This window comes from Ursus arctos, unplaced genomic scaffold (assembly GCF_023065955.2).
Source record: "Ursus arctos isolate Adak ecotype North America unplaced genomic scaffold, UrsArc2.0 scaffold_9, whole genome shotgun sequence".
Taxonomy (NCBI): domain Eukaryota; kingdom Metazoa; phylum Chordata; class Mammalia; order Carnivora; family Ursidae; genus Ursus; species Ursus arctos.
In genome coordinates, this window is record NW_026623111.1 from 32,014,956 (window position 1) to 32,026,470 (window position 11,515).

At 43.7% G+C, this 11,515-nt stretch overlaps 1 long non-coding RNA gene across 1 annotated transcript; it reads left to right on the forward strand.

Annotated features, from left to right (window-relative positions):
* Window positions 1-6,255: 6,255 nt before the first annotated feature.
* On the forward strand, window positions 6,256-9,053 carry LOC130543227 (uncharacterized). The gene is made up of 2 exons (XR_008958397.1): window positions 6,256-6,327; window positions 6,684-9,053. It is a non-coding gene; the product is annotated as an uncharacterized LOC130543227 (long non-coding RNA).
* Window positions 9,054-11,515: the final 2,462 nt, after the last annotated feature.

The following is an 11,515-nucleotide window of genomic DNA, read 5'->3' on the forward strand; positions in this document are numbered from 1 at the left end:
AGCAAGAACAGACAGCTTGAGATGACCAAGGGCCCAAGGATGTGGTTGATGGCGGGGAGGCGGAAAAGGGAGGGAGACAGGCAGGGAGAGGGGCCAGGTACATTTTTCAGTGCTTCCAAGAACCATCTGAGTAGAGATTAGATTAAAGCTCTACGGAGGGGAGGGGTCCAGGGGAGAACTAAGCGGAGGCCTGGCAAAATCGGGCTTTGACTGGAGCCTCTCTGGCCTTTCCATGAACTCTCTGCTCTCCCCAGGGCTGCGTCTTCAATTATCAAAGGAGGTGACTTGTCTCTATGACAGCGAAGGTCCCTTCTGGTGCTCTGAGCTGGTATCACACCACTGCAAGGTCCGTGGGTTGAGACTTTTTTTTTTTTCTCCATAAGTAAGAAAGAATGTTTCAGAAATGAAGTTCATTTCGGAGCTCAACACTACAACCAAGGGATAATAACCTGAAACTGTGTTTTCATTACTCTTCTAATATGTCTTTCTCAGGCTTTTTGAGTATTTAACATGATCTTGTATGATTTTTAAACATTTACTATTGAACCCTAGTTGACATACAATATTAGTTTCAGGTGTACAATATTGATCGGACAATTCTATACGTGACTCAAAGCTCACCATGACACGTGTAGCCACCATCTGTCACCATATGATGTTATTACAATATTGTTGACTATATTCTTTATGCTGGAGTTTCCATGCCCGTGACAGGCATATTTTATAACTGGAAGTTTGTACCTCTTAATCCCCCTCACCTATGTCGCCCGTCCCCCACCCACCATCCCTCTGGCAATCACTAGTTTGTTCTCTGCGTTTATGAGTCCGACGTTTTATAAATGTACATCAAGGACATGGAACAGAGCTTAAAAGCCAGGTTTTAGCATCAGAGATGGAGCTGTGTGTAAGTTCTTCCACGGCCATTTGTTAGCTGTGTGACCAAAGGCAAATTGTGTAGCTTCTCAGAATCCTTGTTTTTTCAAATACAAATTGGGGATCATGCAAATACCTCTCATATGGGTTTTTGTGGGGATTAAATGAGATAAATGTATGTTAAGAGCTTAGCAGAGGGTCTGGGACACAGTTGGCATTCATTAGCTGCTTTCCCACCATTACCACCACCACCTGAGAAGTAGGAAAGGGCAAAAAGAATCAACCTATGTTACAGATAGGGAAGCCAGAGTCCACATGCAACTGGCAAGATACGGGAGGAGAGCAGAGTCCCACCTTGCTCATCAGTGAAGCTGTCTTTAGTCAGTAGCATCTTCCCTCCATTGTTACATAGACCACAAAAGCATTGTAGCCCTCCTTTGGAAGAATTTCAGAGTGGATGGAGGGGCTTCTGCTCAGTGGTAGCATCCAGAAAGAGGGAGATCTTCCTTTCGACATGAGCCAGTGGGATATGCTGGAGCCTGGGTGTGACTGAGACACGTTGGCAGGGAATGCTCTATCAGACAACTCAGAACCGGGAGAACTGGCGTCATCCTGTCCTGCCTGGTTGGCTGAACACCCTGTCCGGCCCTCACTGCAGAGTGAGTGGCGAGGATGAAGTCTGTGCTCACTTCCCCTCATACAGTCTGATCTGGAGCTAGAAGTATTGGAATCGTGTTTTGTTCCGTTTGGTTTTTAACGACAAGGAGGGATGAATGTGGGTTTGGGAGTGGGAGTGAGGGAAAGACCCTGAGTATAAGCATTCAGATTGCAGGTTTGAAGAAAACAAAATTGGGGAGCTTGGGTGGCTCAGTTGGTTAAGTGTCTGCTTTGGGCTCAGGTCATGATCTCAGGGACTTGGTATCAAGTCCCGCATCGGGCTCCCTGCCCAGTGGGGAGTCTGCTTCTCCCTCTGCCCCTCCCCTGGTCATGTGTGCACGTTCCCTTTCTCTCTCTCTCTCAGATAAATAAATAAAATTTAAAAAAAGAAAACAGAATTATTTGCTTATGTAATAACTTGTTCTTATGTCTACCAATAGTCATTTAAATTTATTGATAAATACTAATATAATAATGTGCTTCATTTGGGGTAATGGCTTGCAAATACACTTTTTACGATAATGTAGTGTATAATCTACACTTTCTAAAATTTAAAATTATATTGTACTTGCTAATTTTTTTTCCACTTTGGACATTTGAGTTAGAATATAACGTTTGTGGGTAAACATCACTTTTTAAATTTTTTTAAATTTTTTATTAACATTCAGTGTATTATTTGTTTCAGGGGTACAGGTCTGTGATTCATCAGTCTTACACAATTCACTGCGCTCACCGTAGCACATACCCTCCCCAACGTCAGGTTAAAATTATTAACTATTATTAAAATCTTATGAACTTAGGATGACACTTATATTATCCAATATTCTTTTCCAATCATTTTCAATGTGCACTTAAATTTTTGTAAAATTGTAATTAATATGTGTATACTATTTTGTGTACATATGTTTTTTACCTAACATTTTTTTCTGCACAAATTTCCACATTTTCCCATGATGATATTCATTCTGTAGCTAAATATTCCATTGACTAAATGGATGTGGTAAATATCAATGTGTTTTTGCCTTTACATTATTTCTTTGGGATATATTCAGAAGGCATTTATGCTTTGATCAAAAGGCATACGTATTTCATAATTCTTATAAAAGTTATCTAACACTCAGCAAATTGACATTGTTTTGGTCCCTATCAGTTCTCAGGGTAGTTCTAAAGTAATAACCTTTACAGTTGGCTTTGATTGATAGGAACTTACTAGAACAATGTACAGATTAGAAATAATTTTTACAGGGGAAAGGGACTAAAGCAGCTTTATTATACATCTATCAGAAGCACTTTGCATCCATCTGGGCACTATGCAAAGATTTAGTTAGTAAATGGGAAATCTGGGATTTAAACCCTGGCAATATAGTTCCAGAGTTTATGCACTAAACCACTATGCTATTTTGCTCAACTCAACTCACTTCTTAAAGAACCCTCTGAGGGATGTCTCCTTAACTCCATTTTACAGAGAACACTGAGGCTGAGAGGGCTTAAGTCAAGGCCTCACACCGAGAGGTTCATATATGGAGTTGGTTTGCTTAGAACATATAGCTCTCTTAATTTCTATTGATAGTCATGATTATAAGAACTATTTTAGTTTGGTCTTAACACAACGATGAGGAAAACAACCGCTCAAGAATGATAATTACTGTCACCTGTCACACAGCTACTGGGTCAAAGAGACAATAGAGAACAGTGGCAGAACGGTGGGGTCTGCAGAACTCATGCCTCATTCAAGGCGTTTCTCATCCCAGCTACATATTGCCATGAGGGACAGCAGGCCCAACGTGGTATACCAGTTAGCTGTCACTATGTAACAAATTACCCCAAAGCTCAGAGGCTTTAAACAATAAGCATGTATTATTGTCTATAGTCTGTGGATCAGGTGGGTGATTCTTCTAGTCTTGGCTGGAGACACTCATACATGTGCAGTCAGCTGGGGGTTAGCTGTGGGTTGATTTGCTGATCTTGGATAGGCCCTCTCCCATGTCTCGGGCCTTGGCTGGGACAACGGAGACAACTTATCTTTGTTCGATATGATCTCTCATAGGCCAGTAGGCTAGTCCAAGCTTGCTGACATGGAGTCTTAACAGGTTTCCAAGAAAAAGAGAGAAGTAAACAAGTCCTTTTATGTCTAAACTCAGAAATGGTTCACTTCATTTCTGTTATATTCTATGACCAAGGTTAAGTCACAAGGCTAATCCAGAGAAAAAGCGCGGGGATATAGACTCCAACCCTTTATGGGAAGAACTATAAAATGGCAATGCAAAGTGTGTGGACAAGAGGAGGGGTGAAGAATTAAGGCCATCTTTGCAATCAATCTACCACATCAAGTCTTCCAAGTTTTCAGGAGAAGCCAGAAATCCAGATCTTTATATGAAATCTCCTGAGTTTTAAGTATTGTTAACTGATTCACAAACTTTTAAGACACTGGTGTTCCAACACTGTAGACCAAACAGCTCATGTCTGGCTGGATGTAGTTTGTGGGCTGTCCGTCTGCAACTTCTGGGTAAAAAATTGCAAAGTTTTCATAGTAATTGGCCAAGAAGGAGATTTGAACATAGGCCTATTTGGACTCTAGGTCCACATTCATTCAGCAAACATTTGCATGCCTTCTAAGTACAAGGCTTCCACAAAGGAAGATAAATGAAACATAATCCCTTCCCTCAAGGAGTTTATGGTCATAAGTGGGAGACAATATGTAAACAGACATTTAATTCATGTGATTAAATGCTACAGATGCATCTTAGTGGGGGACACTTCTTACCCACTCCTGATGCTCCCTTCCCGTGAAGGAAGCTTGATTACTATAACTGGGTCTCTCTCTCTTTCATCAGTAAATTTGGGGAAAACAACTGGGTATGTTCAGTTCGGTTCTTCTCTTTATTCTTTTGGGGCCAGGCCTTGTCAAGGATGGTGTGTGTTCTCCTCTGATATTTCATGCTGAAAATCCTCCCAGAGCAGGTCTCCCTGGACTGCCCTCTCTCACCCCCAGCCCCTGGTGAGCACTGTTGAGAACAGCAGGGAAATCTGCCTGATTCTGGGGTTCAGGAAGCAAGCTCATTTAGCTCTTACATCAACCTATGTCTTCCTATCTAGCTTTATCAGCAATAGAGGTGACATCTTGGCCTCTGGCTTTCTCTTCTATTTATTTCTTAACTTGCTCAGAAGCAGGATAGGGAAGAAAAATGTTATTTATTGGGAGACACCTCAGAGGTCTCCACAGTGCTGTGATCAGCATTAAAGTGTACATATATGCATATATACAGACCTATACACACACGTGCACATACATACACAGAGCTGTGAGCATATGACTGCTCCGACGTCTTGACATGCTGCCTTCCAGAAAACTCAACCCCGCATCTGAGCATCCCTAAGCCGGAATGTCAGTCTCATATTCAAGCAAAGGTAACAGAAATGTTTTTAACCCAAATAAAAGCTGGAGCTGAAACCGTGGAACAACACTTCCTATCACGTTACAAAATTACCCACTATATTTTGACACCTACGTTTCCTTTTAGGAGTCTTTCTAGGGTCGCCTGGGTGGCTCAGTCATTAAGTGTCTGCCTTCGGCTCAGGGCGTGATCCTAGCGTTCTGGGATTGAGCCCCGCATCAGGCTCCTCCGCTTGGAGACTGTGTCTTCCTCTGCCACTCCCCCTGCCTGTGTTCCCTCTCTCGCTGGCTGTCTCTCTCTGTCAAATCAATAAATAAAATCTTTAAAAAAAAAAAAAAGGAGTCTCTCCAGATATCACCTGCTCTGATCCCACGGTAGCTTTTGGTCCCACATTGTGGCACCTGTACTTTCCTAAGCTGAGGGCCTAAGCTTCCCAGAAGAAAATGTGTTTGATTTCAAAGGACTCTTTCAGCTGCCTTCTGGGTCTTGAAATTTCATGAACGTATTCACCAAAAGGGTCCTGAGCCCCCACTATGTGGCAGGTGCTGCGTGCTGGGGAGGCAAGGACAGGAAGCGGCATGTGGGGGGTGGGGAGCTGCCATCTCTGAGGGAGATGTGAAGCCAAGAGAGGGAAGTGAGCAGCCTAGGCCCGAAGGCTGAGGAAGGCTCCAGGTCCTGAGGTCCTTAGCGAGAGGCCACGAAAGCAAACTCAGTGAGTGGTCCTCTCATTTCCTCTGGCATATTTCTTATTTCATAGTGTTTTTATTATTTTTTTTTCCGGTAGGGCTCAGGGTCTGTTGTGTTGCCAAGACAGCTTGAGGGGAACCCTGCCCCTCCTGACACAGTTTCCATCTGTCAAGCATGAGAGGCAGATTGTAAGGTTGTGCGGGTTGGGGAAGCCCCGCTTCCTTGTGAGCTCGGCTACAAGCTCACCCACTTGCTCTCTTGAATTTCCTTGGCTTTCCCTCCTCCCTATGTGCTGCCGCCGAGACGAGTAGGAATTTAGTCCCGTGGAAGCATTCTATTTCTCTCTAGCAGTTCGGCAAGGTAACATTGAGAGGGAAGCCACATCAGAAGAGGAGGCTGCCCCCACGAGCAGGCATCCGCCAGCCGGATGAGTCAGTCAGAGCCCTCGTTTCCATGAGGCGCTGTGGCAAGCAAGGGGCAGTTTATACTTTCCAGACACAAAAATCTGTGGCCTTACAGTATATGCGTAAGAGTCCCCATGACACGACATCACCCATGTCATCTCATGTTGACAAATCAATTCTAGGTCCAAAGTAAACTTTGGTCTAATCACCTTGTCACGATCTAGCCCCATCCTTTGACCAGGGGACAATGTCTGCGGAAATAAAAACTGTGGCATCCAATGACCTGAGTTTAGAACCCGGAGTGACCTCAGGTAAGTTATTAAACTTTCTAAATATCGGTTTCCTGTCCTGGATGAGCTCATAATAGTATCCACCTCAGAATGTAATTCAGTTTAAATGAGGTGATGAGGTGATGCGCTTAGCACTTGGGTGGGCCATATGAAGGCTCCGTGAGAAGTCCACCTGTCATTTCTGGGGCACCCTCTGACTTGCTGGTGATGGTGAAATAAAAGGGGTGGGAAGGTGCTCCTCTTGGTGTATCATAGGTCGTCCATGGTGCATGGCATGCGCTTTGCCCCTGCAGGGCACTGGAATGTTCCCCAGTCCAGCAAGGTCTTAGTGAATCAGATGGAGGGCATAGAGTTGCTGATGCCTTTTCTCATCCCAGAGGCAGCAGGTGGAGGCAGGGCTCCTCTGCGCGGATATACCTGGATGAAGCAGGAAGAATGTGGATTCCAAACACTTGAGGCCAAAGCACCGCCTGGAAAGACCTCTCCAGAGGCATCGTGAGAGGAAGGCTCTGAGGTCAAGTTGTTGGACAAATGGCAGAAGACAGAGAAAAACAAGAGGAAAACAGAGAATGTTTGACCCAATCCTCACCCTCTGCCTGATTCTCTCTCTTTCTCTCACCTCCTGGAAGCTGGACAGGAGACACTACCTGGCCGCATTTGGACTGTTTTAGGAAGGTGAATACAGCACAAGCCTGACCCCTTATTCGGACCCTTATCTACTGTGGGAGAGAAACTTCTCTTAGGATGTGCTCATTGGAACTTCTGCTCTTACAAAAGGATGGGAGCACCCCCACCCCACCACCAAGTGGGTTGGTGGCCCCTCTGCAGGGAGGATGCTTTTAGCACCTCAGGGTACTGAGGCTGATGGAAACCTGCGTGCATGGAGAGAATGGAGCGGCTCTCCTCCTTACATTGATTTAGGCTGATTTTCACTGTTAGACTCTTTAATAAAAGCTCTGGAGTGGGTTGCCATGGTTACGCTGGTTTTAACAGTTAGGAAATTAGGGCTAAGTGGTTTCCCTTGGGCCTGGCAGCTTTTAGCTGCTGCATTTGGATTTTTAATCTCTCCTGCTGGGAGACGCTGCTCTGCAGGGAGGGGGGGAAGGATCACAAACAGGTGTGTCTTGGGAGCCACTGGAGAGGTGGGTGAACTTGATATGAAAGAACTTATGCTTTTTCCATAGATAAGAGGTAAGAAAGGGTCAGACAGCTTCATCTGAATGCCAGCTTTGTCATAAACCACCTGTGTGACTGTGAGCAAATGATCTAACCAACCTCTCAGAGAAGTGTATGAACTCATAGGGTTGAATGAGACGGTGTGGGACCCATGGGAAACTTCCAGGTTGTGCTGGGCCACCAGGTGCATGTGATCACAGGGGCTCCTAGAATAACCCCAGACGCTGGTCTCCATGCCATCCTGATTTTCAAGAGAAGGGAACGGAAGCGGGAGCTCAAGGACTTCTGACTAAGACTGACGTGTGTGTGTGTACGTGCTTCTGCTTCTCTGAGGGGCGGGGGTGGGGGGTTGGGGGGGCCGGGCTCTCCCTGTCCACTCTCTCTGTGGTACTTCTTGCTGCCTTCTCCTCAGACCAGCTCCTTCTCTTCTTTGGGGTTCAGCTGAAAACGAAGCCCTTTTCCAACCACTCTCATCAACCACCCCAATTGCCGGTTAATCTCTATCACTTTATTTATTTTCTTTAAACAATTCATTATAATCTGAAATTATTCTGTTGTCTTTAAACAACTCATCACAATCTGAAGTTATTGTGTTGATTATCAGGCTCCCCCGACTTGAACGTAAGCACCTGTGTTTCCTACTATATCCCTCAGATTTAACCTAATCTTGGGGATCCTCTGATGTCTGTGGCTTGAATTTGGGCTCTATGAATTGGATAGGAAAAAAATGACATCTTTATTTTCATCAACATCTACTGAAATTTAGCATTTCCTTCCATTGTGAGTGTAAGCAACAAACCACAGTGGTAGGAACTGTACGTGAGACTTGGTCACACACAGTTTTACGCGTATCTTGAAATATCATTTACACTGATCGCTGATAGGAAGTTATAGTATTATTTAAACCCACTGTTAGATTTTGTTATTTAATGCAATAGTGAAATTACAGATATGTTATTATATCACAATTTTAAAAGATTTTGGTAACTGTTTCAGTAGATTTCATTTCTTTTATAACCCTCCATATTTATTTTATGCATCTAAAAAACATTAGCCTGGGACACAATTCAACCATAACAGCTCTGTTCTCCATCATCATAGACAGCAATGGTGGGTCAGGTCCTCCAAGTTTCAAATCTCTTTTACCTCTTCTTCCATCTCACCTCTCTGACTAACTCTTCTGCCTTCCTTCTTCTCCCACTTCTAAGGGCCCATGTGATTACATTGGACCCACCTGAATAATCCAGGATAATCTTCCTATAGGGATAATCTCCCTATATGAAAGTCCTTCATTCTGTTTGTAAAGTCTTTTTGCCATGTAACATAGCATATTCACAGGCTAGAGGTTAAAGCATAGACATGTCTGGGGAGGGGTATTATTCTGCCTGTCTTACCAGTGTTCACTGTAATATCCTTTTCCACCTTGTTTGTAATATGTTGGGGGAAAGAGGCATACAATAATATCTACCGTATCTAACCATAGGCTTGTGGGGAGGTGCAAGTGAAATAAGGAACCAATGATACGAAGTGATATTAAATAAAATACCATCATCCTTAAAAAACAAACAAAAGTGGGGCGCCTGGGTGGCACAGCGGTTAAGCGTCTGCCTTCGGCTCAGGGCGTGATCCCGGCGTTCTGGGATCGAGCCCCACATCAGGCTCCTCCGCTCTGATCCTGCTTCTTCCTCTCCCACTCCCCCTGCTTGTGTTCCCTCCCTTGCTGGCTGTCTCTATCTCTGTCGAATAAATAAATAAAATCTTAAAAAAAAAAAAAAAACAAACAAAAGAGAAAAACATTAGCCTAAGAAAGGGGTCCATAGTTTTCACCAGATTGCCAATAGGGTTCATAGTACAAAAAAGGTTATTTACCTCTGTGGCCTATGACGGGCTTGGCATGTAGTAGGAGCTTGATAAAAAGGTTTTGGATGAATGAGTTACTTGGATGAAATATGCTGACATGAACAAGGTAGGCTGCTTGAACTTCATCCTAGGGCAATGGGAAGCCAATGGGAAGCAGGGACAAGAGTAATTATATTTGGATTAAAAACAAATCTCTATGGCTGCTGAGAGGAGAGGAAAATGAAGAAAGCAAGTGTGGACAGCAATGAAGAAGCCACGGTGGGTGGTTTGAAGGAGGCGGGGGGCAGAAGCCGTAGAAAGAAATGGATGGATTTGAAAGCAATTCTGGAGATGAAATAGACACCCTGCGAGGACTGATTAGAAGTAGGGGTGAGGGACAACAAGAAGTATAGAACGACTGTGGCTTTCCTGCCCGAGTTCCTGAGTGGCAGTAGATGGCTTACTGAAAGGGGGACAGAGTGAGAAGGAAGAGGGGTTTCAGGGCAGGCTTCAGGGTAGCCGAAACTTCAGGAAAAGTGTTCTTATTTTCTCAGCCTGGCTTTGCTAAAATGCTTTTGAACTCAAATTAGGAACCTTTCTCAACTTCTCTGTTTTCTCATTGACACAATGGAGCTACTGGTATTTGGTTCTGCACACCTCGAATGCTGGAGTGACACTCTTCACCCACCCACGCTTTTCTTGGGTCAAGTCAGAAACATTTAAGCCTCTGATTTTGCTAAAGGAGTCTCAAAGTTAATGATTTTCCTGTCAGGCGTGAATAATAGTTAGGGTCTCATATGAATATTCTGAAAAAAATTAATGATTATTAATAATAAAAGCTAGTATGTATTGACCCTTCATCATATGTCACACAATACAATATTCCTTTCAATTCCCTATGATATCACTATGAGGTAGCTATTATATCCAATTTACAGATAAGGAAACTGAGGCTTAGGTTGTAAGTAACTTCCTTGAAATCACATAGTTGTAGGCAGTAGAATAGAAATTGAAAACATGCCATATGACTCTAGAATCAATATTCTTAATCACTACATATTCCTGTCTTCTTGGATTAATCACTGTTTTGGTCCAGGGGTTCACTGGAGTTATCCTGACCCCTAAGATCTAGATTGCATTGAAACATCCTTCCATTCCATATCCAGGCCTTCCCTGAGATGTCTGTGAATTCAGATGAGCTCACATTTTCATGTTGACCTTTGGCTCAGAGCTCCTACCTCTACGGGGTTATTTCGGTCTATGGACCATCTCGCACACGTTCTCACTCTTGGCCATGTTCTGTCAGCCCAGATACAGGACCCACTGACTCTCCTTGATTTCTACCAAGCCTCTTACTCACACAGGCCTTTATGTGTGTAACACATTTTGCCAAAAGCCAAAAGATGGAGGATTTAGAACACAGAAAAATGCAAATTTAAAAAAACTGAATAATCGTTCTCTCTATTTTTCAGAGGTCCCCTAGTGATTTTGCCATTTTATCAGTTAAGATTTAGGCTAAGCTGCTGAAACAATGAGATTCTTCCTTTGGCCCAAAGGAAGAGCAGTCAGAATGAAGGGCATCCTTGCTCTCTACCGTCACTCCAACCACAGCTCCTTCTATCTTGTTGCTTTGCCATCCCCTGGGAGTGGCTGTGTCCTCATCTGCATGGTCAAAGCTGAGTCAAACCATGTCCACAAATAGCCCGTTGGAAGTAGAGAAGAAGAGGAATTGGAGGCCAAAGATTTCCTTCGAAGCAAATGGTGATGTACATCATTTCCATTCTCATTCCATTGGCAACACACAGTCAGGTGATCACGCTGGTTGCAATGGAGCTTGGGAAATGTAGTCTTTAGCAGGCAGTCGAGTGCCCAGCTGGAACTCTACTACTTTGCAAGAAATAGGGAAAAGATTTTTGGAGACTGCAGGTCTGTTCTTCAACCAATCTGGGTTCCAGCCTCTTGATCTTTGCTTAATCTCCTTCTCTCTCTTCTTTCTCTCTTTCTACTCTCCTTCAATCTCTGCTTTTTCTCTCTGCCTCCCACTTTTGCCCCCATTCTTATTTATTTCTAAAGCAGAAGAGTTTTGCCATCTCATTTTCCCCCCACCTGTTCTCCCATGTCTCAGGGTCTTACTTTCTATCCCAAATGACCTATAAAACTATTGTCCTAAACAAAGATGTTTTATATTCAATTT